This window comes from Mesoplodon mirus (assembly GCF_964341445.2).
Source record: "Mesoplodon mirus genome assembly, chromosome: 13".
In the NCBI taxonomy this organism is placed as follows: domain Eukaryota; kingdom Metazoa; phylum Chordata; class Mammalia; order Artiodactyla; family Ziphiidae; genus Mesoplodon; species Mesoplodon mirus.
The window spans coordinates 4708444-4721115 of record NC_138989.1 but is presented as its reverse complement, the minus strand read 5'-3'; positions in this window follow the sequence as shown (position 1 = coordinate 4721115).

Below are 12672 nucleotides of genomic sequence, written 5' to 3'. Positions count from 1 at the left end.
AATGAACTTATTTACGAAACAGAAACAGAATCACGGACACAGAGAACAGACTGATGGTTGCCAAAGAGGAGGAGGTTGGGGGAGGGGTGGAGTGGGAGTTTGGGGTCAGCAGATGTAAGCTTTTACACATAGAATGGATAAAACAATAAGGTCCTACTGTATAGCACAGGGAACTATGTTCGATATCCTGTGATAAACCATCATGGAAAAGAATATAAAAAAGAATGTGTATATATATTGTATACATATGTGTGTGTGTGTATAACTGAATCGCTTTGCTGTACAGCAGAAATTAACATTGTAAATCAACTATACTTCAATAAAAAACTTTTTTAAAAAAGTGACCAAGGATCCTCTTCCAAAACACCCTCAACACTCCACAACGAGTGAGTTCCCATCCATCCCAAAATATAAAATAGTGTGGTGAGGAAGATTGGTTTTATGATGTTTCTCACAAATTATTTCACACCTTTTTGCCCAAGTCTCACCATGATATATGAAATTAGAATAAAATTTTAGATTCCTTTCCACAGAGTTACATGTGTGAGAAAGTCAAGATTTAAATAGCAGTGGTTCCTAGGAGACAGATGTTCCAACTTGTATTATCTTTCTGAATTAAGCAACTATTTTATTACTACTAAAAAAATCTTATCTTTCATTCTTTTACACTGCACATCATATTTTTTTCTTATTTTTTACCCCCTTTTATCATTTTCTTTCCCCAGATATTCACTAAAACATATTGTGATGTAATTACATGTGCAGAGTTGATGTTACATTACATTAGCACCTGATGCCAACTTAAAAACCACCATGAATTTTACAACAATGTTTTTACCCACAGGTGTAGAGTGGCAACAGTAGCAACATTAAGAGAAGCTTAAGCAATGTTTCAAACGATACCATGATGCTCCAGAGCATCCCTGACCAATCAAACTTTCTGCGATGGTGGTAATTAATGTTCTATATCTGTGCTGTTGAACATGGTAGCCACTGGCCATGGAAGCTTATTACTTATCTTGTAGCAAGAAGGGACTTAACGCATAATCATCTGGCCCAGTTCCCCTGTTTCAGGCTGGTCTGGTATACCGATCCCCTTTTTATGGTCAAGTCTTGTGACTATCATGAAGCAGCATGAAAGGCCTGGGTTCAATTCCCCAGACCCTTCAGATGGTGTCTGGGAGCCATGGAGAGGGCACCCCAGTCCACGTGTAATCAGGGCTGGCACTAGGATGCAGGTGTGTGGGCCGTGTTTAACACCCGGAGAGCCACAGCCTCTGTAATGCCGCCTGCTAAGAACATCGCCTGTTGCTGTGTTCTGCCCTAGTCTCTGAAGTTGACAATTCTGTGATGCTGAACAAGGATATTCTTACCCCTCCTTAAAGATTATGAGACAAGGCTAAGTGAAGTTTAGTAACTCATCCGAGGTCACACAGGTAGTTTCTGACTAAATCACATATAACCTGGGAAGTAACTGCACAATCAGGACTCCCATGATTACAAATGACGGAAAACCCAACTCTCAATGGCTTGAGTAATAAAGATCATTATAGGCTCAGGGAACTAAAAATCCCAGGCACCCAAATGAGTTGAAAACTTATGTCCTCACAAAAACCTGCACAAGGATGTTTATAGCAGCTTTGTTCAGAATTGCCAGAACTTAGAAGCAATCAAGATGTCCCTTACTAGGTGAATGGATAAATAAATGGTCCATGCAGACACTGGAATGGTATTCACAGCTAAAAAGAAATGAGCTCTCAAGCCATGAAAAGACATGGAGGAACCTTGTCGCTAAGTGAAAGAAACCAATCTGAAAAGGCTGCATAATGTGTGATTCCAACGTTATGACATTCTAGAAAAGGCAAAATTACAGAGACAATGATAAGATCAGTGGCTGCCAGGAGCTGGCAGGGAGGGATGGAGAGTCAGAACACAGAGGATGTTTAGGACAGTGAAACTACTCCATATGATACCGTAATGGTAGATGCATATCTTTATATATTTGCCAAAACTCATAGAACATATGATAAGAGTGAACTCTGTGGACTTTGGGTGACAATGTTGAGTCAGTGTAGGTTCATCGACTGTAACAAATGCAGGAATGGGGAGAGGCTGTGCACGTGTGTGGTCAGAGGTAGCTGGGAAATCTCTGTACTTTCTGCTCAATTTTGTTGTGAGTCTAAAACTTCTCTAAAAAACAAAGTCTATTAAAACACTAAAACGCAGGCATAATGGGTCGAGGGTCTCAAACGTTTACATCATGACCAACTTTTTAACCATCTCTGCACCATACCTCCTCTGTGTCTGTGGCAGACTTTCTTCATGTACCAACCCCTGGCAGCTCCAGACTCAGGTCCCTATAGCTCTAAGCCCCAAAAGAACAGAGAGGTGCTCTTTACCGACAACTCCTAAAAGTTTCTTTTAACGTCCTGCACGTGATGCTTTGTCCCCATAGGGTCTCATGGGCTCCTCTGCCTAGGTGGATGGGATGCTCTGATGCACCTGGCTGAGGCCATGTGCCCCTTCCTATGTTAGGAAGTGGGGTCAGCTCCATCCACACTATACGGAAGAGAGCAGGGCTAGGGTTAGAACTCTTCGGGAACCAGCTAGTGGACCCTGCAGGAACACATGTGGCCCACAATTTATAAATGGATATACGTCTAGTGTAGAGCAGTTCCATTCCTGGCAACTGCCTCCAGCCTGGGAAAATTCGTCCCCAGATGCTCAGGAACTGTTTTCTTCTTGTGACGAGTCTAAACAGAGACCCTTGATAGCTGCATAGGAAGATCGCAACGGTGAGTTTTTATATGAACCTGGGCAGATGCCTTGGAAGGAGGACCTGTGTGTTACCCTGTTCATGTGGAGGTGGTGCTTATAATTAAAATTATCGTCTCATGACCATTTAACTAGTAAGCGACTAGTTTGCAATTTCTAAACTATTTGCAAAATGTGACCTTGGAAAGAAAGAAAAAGTTAGGCTTTAGCAGAATGTCTATCGCCTGATTCCATTCTGCAATTTTTTGACTCAAGAACCAGTGTATTTTAATTATCCCTATGGTAGAGAGATGATAGCCCTTTCCCTATGGTGTAACGAAGTGTCCTGGTCAGATGGCTGGGTAAATAATTAGGACAATAAATACAAATTTAATTTAAATGAGGCTATTAAGAGTTGAAGCTTGACATTTACCACTTAGCATTATTAGTTATATGTGTAACAATCCGTTGCACTAAAAACAAAATGACGATAGATCGGCTAGTGTAATTTAAAAGATCCCATTTACTCCACGAGTAGTTTGCAGTTCCCCTCTTGCTAATAAGTCTGTTAAGCATAATAGCCATTCTCGGCTGGTGGTGTTTAATCACTTTTTGAAGGCGATTATCAGCATGTATCGGCAATAAATGGCATGCGTTTCTGACGGAGAAATGACAGATTAGGTCATCTGTATGCAGTCATCTTTTTTACTCTGTGATTTATACACCAGCCTGGCTGGCTGGTCCTGGGTAGAGGAGCTCAGAGGGCAGCATTCAGAATTCTTGTTCTAGCTGCTAAGACTTGATTCCCTGGAGGAGAAAGGGGAGCCCCAGAGGGCACTAATCACTGCAAAAGGGCAAGTCTCCTTCACTCTGAGGTTCAGTCCTGATGCTCTGAGTCCTTTCTTGCTCAGGAGACGTTAGCACTGGCGTCCGACTGGATTAACTCCATAGGTGGCTGAATAGCAACATTAGCACATTTCCTGGGAAGACGAACACTCCCTTGGCTTTAAACTCCCCAAACCGTATTGCTAATGTCTGGAGACTGTCACCTGCACCTCTCCCTGCCCTATTTTGCATTGACATTTCTTGTATTCTGCATGAACAAAGGCAAAAATATAGATTAAGGTTGGGCTGCCATCATTTAGATGTTCTGTGTCTTAGTTTCATTTGTCCACTCACATGGGAACTGCAGTGACAAGAGTTTGGGATTGGAGCAAAGAGCTGGCCACCCACAGATACAAGAAATCAAAGTCATCTTGTCCTGCCATCGGGGAATGTCTTCAGTCATAACTCTGTGTCCCGGATCAAAATAACAGATGAACAGAGTGAACCAGGGAGGAATTCAAGGTCAGGATATTCTGGAATGCTTCAGGGAGATTTACTATTTTTCTCACTTTTACTTTGAACAGGGAAGTCATAGATTAGTTTGGGCTTGAGAATTGTAAATATCTAAGGGATCACTCGCCCGAAGAAGGACAATGATGCTTTGAAATGTTAGAGCAGGAGTACGGCAACAATTTTCATCTATTCTGGAGTTAGTTGGATTCCTGGAACTCTGGAGAATGGCTCCATCAGAGGGAAGGGTGACATGTCACATAGCACTGTCAGAATTACTGCATATGGAAGGAGCTGATGCCTGCTATGGGTTAACACCCGACTTTTGAGGGATGAGAGAAATCTACTAGTTGAATTCATCTGAAGGTATGCAGATCCTGTATTGTTTTCGGGGGTGCCAGGAAAGTAAGCCCCCAAAGTGGATGCAGTTCTAGCTCAGAGGTAACGTGGTGCAGTAGAAAGAACAGGAATTTTGAAGTCAAAATTGTTTTGAATCTTGGCTCAACTACTTATTGATTGGGATACCTTAGGCTTGCCACTTAACTTTTCCAGTTCAATTTCATTTTGTGCCATTTGATTGTAATAGTAGCTTCCTCAGAGGGTCCTTTTGAGATATAAATGAAAAAGGTATCTTGCCCAGCTACTTGGGGGATACAGAGAGATGTGATTTAAAACACTAAGTTTCAGGGCCCTCGTTGGAGTGGTAAATAGCACCTGATAGGGGAAACCTGCACAATTCTTGGTTGTCTAGTTATTTTAATAGTTGAGATGTATCTTGCTATTAATCTGTGCCAATGGTCAGTCACAAGGTGTTAGATCTCTGCATCCAAAGGAGGACCAACGTTCAGCCTGCTCCCTGGAAAATGAGCCAGTGCTTGGATGGTGCAATCTTTTACCAAATCGACTTAACCACCTATGGACTGGATCTCCTGGATGTACCTGCAGGAGGGCCAAGGGCAGCCCTTCCTCATCTCCTGCCTCCTTCTCGTCTCTTTTCATCCGAGTCTTTGTGTAAGGGTGTGTGTACAGGTTACTTGGACATGACATGCTGTTCCTACCCCTGGACCTTTTCTCCTGATGTTCCCACGTCTCCAGCCCTGAGATTGCAGCTCCAGTCGCAGGCTCTCAGAGAAGCTTCCCTGCACGACCATATCTAAATGATCCTTCTCTCCTTCACATCTTTGTCTTTGCATTATCTCTGTATCAGTTAAACAGACTAGTTTATGCTGAGATGTCAAACAACCTTAAAATCTTTGAATAACACAGACTTATTTCTCCCTTATGCCACGGGGCCATCTCAGGTCAGCTGGATGACTCTGATGGCCATCGTTGCCTAGGGAACTAGGCTGAAGCAGCAGCCGCCATATCGGACGTCACTGGTCCTTGGAGGGTCTTGTACGAGCAATGAAATGCTCCTGCTGGCAACAGAGACACATCAGTTCTGCTCATAAAGTGGTCAGAGAACCAGTCCCAGGGCCACCCAACCACAGGGGCCAGTGCACTCCTGCTGTGTGCTGAGCAGGCTGCAAACTGAAGGTATCTGAGAAGGGCACTTATGTCTATCCCATTCACTATGGTTCCTTGTCTCCTCCCACTAGGATATAAGGAACTATACACACAGCCACCCTTGCCTTGTTCCCCGCTGTCTACTCAGTGCCTAGGACAGAGCCTGACATACAGTAGCTGTTCAACATGGGCTGTGTCAACTGGATGTGTGTTTGCCCAAGGCACATGCATGTGTAGACTGGCCTTGGTGATTGTGTGTCTTCAGTGTCTTGTTTCATCCTAGGGATGTTGGCCTGGGCTTTCTAGGACTATCCTAACTTCAAATATGATGCTCCTTTAATAAGGTACCACCTAATAGACCACGTGTTCTGATTCTGTATTCAAAGAGCGTGGTTTCCAGACTCTAATCCCCCTCATTAAGGTGAGTCAGCCCCCGCTAGATCAGAGAGAAGACACGTTTCTGCTCTGGGACACAACAGTTTTCAAAAATATGGGCTCTCACAGCTTTGACCTTGAATGTTCAGAGCTGGAGTAGAAATTGGTTCTTTGTTGAGATTTGGGGCCTGAGACCCAACGCCCCAGGAGGGTGTGCTTGTTTCTAGTGCACTCTTTTTTTTTTTTTTTTTTTTAATTAGGAAATGTACTATTGGCTACTTAACAATTTTTCTTTTTAAATTAGCAGGACCAAATTTTTTGTTTTTTTGGTTTTTTTTCTTAGAAGATGTTGGGGGTAGGAGTTTATTAATTTATTTATCTATTTTTGCTGTGTTGGGTCTTCGTTTCTGTGCGAGGGCTTTCTCTAGTTGTGGCAAGCGGGGGCCACTCTTCATCGCGGTGCGCGGGCCTCTCACTATCGCGGCCTCTCTTGTTGTGGAGCACAGGCTCCAGACACGCAGGCTCAGTAGTTGTGGCTCACGGGCCTAGTTGCTCTGCGGCATGTGGGATCCTCCCGGACCAGGGCTTGAACCCATGTCCCCTGCATTAGCAGGCAGTTTCTCAACCACTGCGCCACCAGGGAAGCCCTCTAGTGCACTCTTGACCCTCCCCTGTGGCAGCAAGTTGGGCAGAAAGTGGAGGCATGCTCACAATGGCAAAGGTCGGTCTCCCCGAGGACCATCACACGGCCCACGGCCCCTCATTAGTGCAGCATGGGCAGAGTCAGCCCAGCTCACCCATGAAAAGGGACATCACCTTGCAATCTGGGGCCCTCATCCTCCAGAATCTGGCCTGGGACATCCGGATTTTTTTATTACCTGGAATTCTTGCCATCTGAAAATGCGTTACTGATGCTATCTCTAAATCCATCTTTATCAGCTCTCTTATGTGTTCTGGAGCACTGAGTGAATTCATTTTCCCCTCTCCTGGAATCCAGAAAAACAGCTCCTCAAGGAATGAACATGGAGGTCATTCCTTATCCTGAGCCTCTTTTTGTTTTCATGTCCCATAACTGGAGCCATGAGCAAGTCTTAAGGGACAAAAGAGAAATGTATTACTTTTTATCACTACTTGTCATCACCTCATACAGGCAGTTCACTCATAATTACTCAGAACAAATGCATTTTTCCAAATAAAACTATTGCAGATAGAAGTGTGAGCACAATCTCACGGATGATATTTCAGGGGCATTTGAATGGCTGTAACCAGCAAAGAACAAGTAAGAAAAGTTGTATCCCCATAGTCCTTTCTAACTGTGTGGTTAGATTGAATTACTTTAGAATAATTGTCCTAGGTCAGTAGTTTGCAGAGGGGGGCCTTTTGTCCCCAAGAGGACAGTGGACAATCTGTGGCTACATCATTGGTTGTCACACTGGGATGTTACTGGCATCTAGTCGGTAGAAGCCAGGAAAACTGTTCAACATCCTACAAGGCACAGGACAGTCCCCCTTACAAACAATAAACATCTAGTCTATTGAATCAATAGTACCCAGGTTGAGAAACCCTGTCCAGTAAGAACGAGTTTGAAACTACAGTGTCATCCTTTGTGTGTGAAGATCTTGATGCTGAGAAGCCAGGGCAGGTGAAGAGTGAGAATAAATTAGTACTGATGCAGCTGATATTTCATCCCCTGGTGACCAGCATAGCCTGCAGGGGGCTGGAGTTTTGGTTGCCCTCCAAGGTCTCTGTGGAGAAGCTAGCTAACCAGCATGCACTCCGGCCATGTTCACAGCTGTTCTTATCTGGAGAAGCCAGCCTGCCCTCTAGGTGATGAAGGCACCAGAGCTAGTGAGGCTCTTCTTAATGCCAGGGCAGAGCAACCTTGCTCAACACAGCAGAGGATTGCGTCATGTGGAAGCAGACAGTTTTGGAAAAGTTGAGGGCGCTCTGCTTCCTTAACTGTATGTGCCACCATGACTGAGATGGGGCCAGGTTCTCAATAAAAGGGAAATCCATGAAACAGTGATGATCAGGTTCTGAGTCCTCGGAGAAGGGTGTGGACTCTGGCTCCTCTAAGCCTTGATGTCCTCAACCAAGCATCCCTGCTCTTTTAACTTCTGGGCAGATGGTAGGATTGAGTTGCTGGCTCCCTTGTGGTCAAAGGTGGCAAGTGGCTGCTCTGGTCAATGAGGCTGTAGTGGAAATGCTGGGCATCACTTCCAGGCCAGGGCTTTCCTTGGTCTGTGTGGAGAACTGCCAGGGCACCTTCTGCCTTTGGGCCAGACCAAGTGTTACAGATGTGCACAGTCAACACCATTGTTTTAGATGCACTGATTATCTCTGTCAGATTCATAAAGAAACTGATAGTAACACTGTTGACATGAAGAGGGGGGTGTAGGGGAGCTAGGGTACAGGAACGGGAGGCAAACTTTTCACTGTGTAATTTCTGAGCTTCTCACCGTGTGAGAATATGTTATTTATTTGAAACATCATTAAATGAAACAAATCAAAATGCAAATCCCCAAGATCCTGGCTCAGACAAATCCCATAACATCCACCTCGGGGATGATGAGGAGAACCACTGAAGTCACACCCACCCATTATGGATATTGTGAGGACCTGTCACATTCTTTCATAAGCCAATAAGCATGGGTTTCATTTTTTATGTTAGGAGACTTAAAACGAGCATATTGCTTACAAAGGAAATTTAAATTATTATGCATGATATTATTATGCATTCTGGACATTAACGTGGAGAACGGAGAGAAGAACAGCTCCTAAAGGCTGCATTTAGAGAATCAGTGCGAGATGCTTTCTGTGCCTGCATTTTCTAGAAGGGGTTGGGGATATCATCAAAGACAAAGAGAGACAGAAAAAACTGTATAATTGGGTCAGTTGTCTAAGATGTCCCCAGACGTGTCATGGTGATTTTTACACAATCACGTGAGCTGGAAGTTAGGACGAGCTATTAGTATGAGAAACGGTTGTAGATCTGGCAGAGAAAACTGAAGCCCCTGAAGTTTGCTCATTACTGGGATTTATTGTTTTGGATTCTGGAGAAGTGTTAGCTCAGCAAAAATAAGGTCACTCAAACCAATCTGCAAGGTAGGTGCTTCTTTAATGGAAAAAAATAAAAAGGAGAAGAAAAAGAAAAAGAACCCCGAATAATTTTCCTATGGTGGTAAAATATTGTGAGATGAATTAGGAGTCAGATAGGAGTTTTCTTGGAGAATTTCTGATAAAAGTATGTTGTTTAGACTCAAACAACACCAGTGCAATCCACCAAACCACAGAGAGTTGGCACGATGATAGCTTTCTATTTTTAAATTCAGTATTTCCAGTTTACAGAACACTAAAGAGTAAAGCATAACAAACACCCATGGACCTATCATTCAGTTTGTCAAATCCTAATACTTTGTCAAATATCCTGTAGCTTCTTTAAAAGAAAGAAAACACGGCAGATAAAATTGAAGCCTTAACATACCAATTCTGACTGCATTTTCTTATCTCCCTCCCAGGAGGTAGTTATTCTTCCAAACTTGGTCATTCTGAGGAATGTATGTGTATATATGTGTATATATGTGTATATATATATATATATATATATATATATATATATAGAGAGAGAGAGAGAGAGAGAGAGAGAGAATGCTGTATTTATAAATAGAAAGCTATCATCCCAACTCTGTATGGTTTGGGGGTAATAGTATTGATATTATACTATTATACTGTGATGATCCATTTGGAATTAGCTTTCTCTTTAAAATTCTTATGTTTTATGTGTGTGCATGTGTACAAACACATTATATATATATGTGTACGAATAGATACATATACATGTATCTGTATGTGTACACACATATGTACAGCCACATACATACAATCAGGAGTAGGATTTCTGATTTGCAGGATGAGCGCAGCTTCAACTTTACTACATATTTCTAAATTGTACCCCCAAAGGGTGATGCCCACTTACCCTCCCATCAGCAATGTGTGAGCGTTCCTCTTCGTTACATCGTCTCCAAAAATGCCTGACATTTTCATCTTGGCACATGTTCACAGCTGAATCCTCTTTCGTGAACACTTTTCTAGGTTTTGCCAGACGTGTTACACACATTCAGTTCCTGGGAGAGGGCCTGGCAGGGCTGGCAGGGCTGAGTAAGTCAGAGCTCTTCAGCATCAGGCTTTTGGAGAGATTATTCCTGTTCCAGGGAGAAGACTATCCTGATAAAATTTCTGACACAGAGGATCAAACCATTTTTGCTAGTAATGGCGTCCTCTCTTGTGGTGCGTCCTGAAGGCTCGACTTACAGAACACGGGCGCCCATTTGCTGGGTCAGTCCTCATGGTGTGGGAGCTGATTGAAGTGTTAGTCACCCCAACACGGAGAGGCAAGAGGACAGAACTGGGAGGGAAGGAGCCTACGAAACTTTGGGAGAAGGAATGAAGCAGACATTGAGTCCTCTGTTTTATAGCGGGACAGGGGAAGTTGGGAGGGGCTGTTCTAAACAAAAAGTCCATTGGAGGAAACTGGGAGATTGATGTATAGTGGCTTTTCATTGGCTCAGTTGTGATGGTCTCTCATTGGCTGAGCCGTTGCCAGGCGTAGAGAAAATTTTTCTTCCTCCTGCTGCAGGGGGTAAAGTAGTGCCATTTCCCGATGGAGATGCAGAATTTGTCTCTTCCTCTTGGGTTCTGTATTGACATTTAGTGGTATGTGCATGAGAGCTCCCCTTTCTGGTCTTCTGACTCCATCTTAGTGAGGCTTCCCTTTATTAATTTTCACAATAGGAAATATGATGGTTTTCTCGGAATTGCAAAAATGTGAATGCATTTCTTCTTTTTGACTTTTCTGTGCTTTTTTTCTGTGCTTTTCTAAGTGTTATGCAACTAACACTAATTATGCAACATAATTAAAAACTTATGTTTTAAAGTGGCTATATCTCTTTACCAACTAGAGTTTGGTGAGCTTTCTTGGTACCTCTTAGTTTATACTTGCACTATGAAAATCGAGAGAGTTATGATCTTTTCTTAATGATTTTTAAAGCCATAATGAAGTAAAATTGAAGTAAACTAACATGCACAATATGTGCAGTTTGCTGTTTTCACATATGTAAACACCCAAAGCTACATCATCACAATGAAGATAAGAAATATCTCTATTGCCCCCCGAAATTCCTCATACCTATTTTTACTCATCCAGCCTCATTCCCCAGGCAGCTACTGATAGATTGGTATCAGTAGCTAGATACCAAGCTAGATTGGTTTGCTTTTCCCAGAATTTTATACCAGTGGGCATTATGAAATCTAATTTGCATGGCTTCTTTCACTCAGTATAATGATTTTGAGACTCACCGAGGTTTTTTCCTTTTTCTTGCCAGTTATACTCCATTATATGGACATACCAAAATGTGTTTTTCCATTCATCTGTCAATAGACATTTGAGTTGTCTCCAGTTTTTGCTTTCAAAAATAAAGCTGCTATGAACATTTGTAAACAAGTCTTTGTGGGCATGTGCATTTTTTTGCTCTTAGATAAAGAAGAGGAATATATCAGTCATATGCTATATTTTTACTTAACATTAAAAAACGCTAAACTGTTTCCGAAGTTGTTGGTCATTTAATAGTTCCACCAGCAGTATGTCAGAGTTCCACTTGTACGGCATCTTTGCCAACAGTTGGCAAGGTCAGTTTGTTTGTTTTAAAATTTAGCCATGAGAATAGGTTTGCTGTGTTATCTCGTTTTGATACTAATTTGCATTTCTCTATTGTCTAATGATTTTGAACATCTGTGCTTACGGACAGCTCATGTTTCTTTTTTATAAAGTGTCTTTTCACATTCTTTGTCCACGTTCTTACTGGGTTGTTTCTTTTCCTGTTGTTGATTTTAAGAGCTCTTTATAGATTGTTTTCATCTGATACAAGTGTTGTGAATATTTTCTCTAAGTTGGTTGCTTGTTTTTTTGTTTTCTTAATGGTATTTTAAAAAGATCAAAACTTTAACATTTTTATGAAGTCTAATACATTTTTTGTGTGATTCATACATTTGGTGTTTTATCTAAGAAATATTTCCATAGCCAAATTTGCCCCCAAAATGCCATATATTTTCTTCCAGAAATTTTATACCTTTACAAGATTGTATTTAGTTATATGATACATTTATGTTTTATCTGTGGTATGAAATAAGGTTTTTTTTTTCTAATATGGATAGCTAGTTGATCCATCACCATTTGTTGAAAAAACTTTCTTCTCTCTATTGAATTCTCTTGGCACCTTTGTCAAAAATCAGGACCATTCATAGATGGATCTATTTCTGACTACTATCCTGTGATGTTGATGATTATATCTATTTTTTTTTAATGTATCTGCCCTGAGTATTGTAACTTTAGAGTAAGTCTTGAAATCAAGTAAGTCCTCCAACTTTGCTCTGGTTTGGGTTGTTTTGTTTTGTTGTTGTTTGAATTTCCATGAGAATTGTAGAATCAGTTTGTGAATTTCTACCAACAGCCTGCTAAAATTTGTATGTGGATTACATTAAATTTATAGATCAGTATGGGGAGAATTGACATCTTAATCATACTGAAGTTTTCCACCTCAGTGAACATAGTGTAAATTTCTATATATGTAGGGTTTTTTTGTTTTTTTGTTTTTTGCCGTACACGGCCCTCTCACTGCTGTGGCCTCTCCCATTGCGGAGCACAGG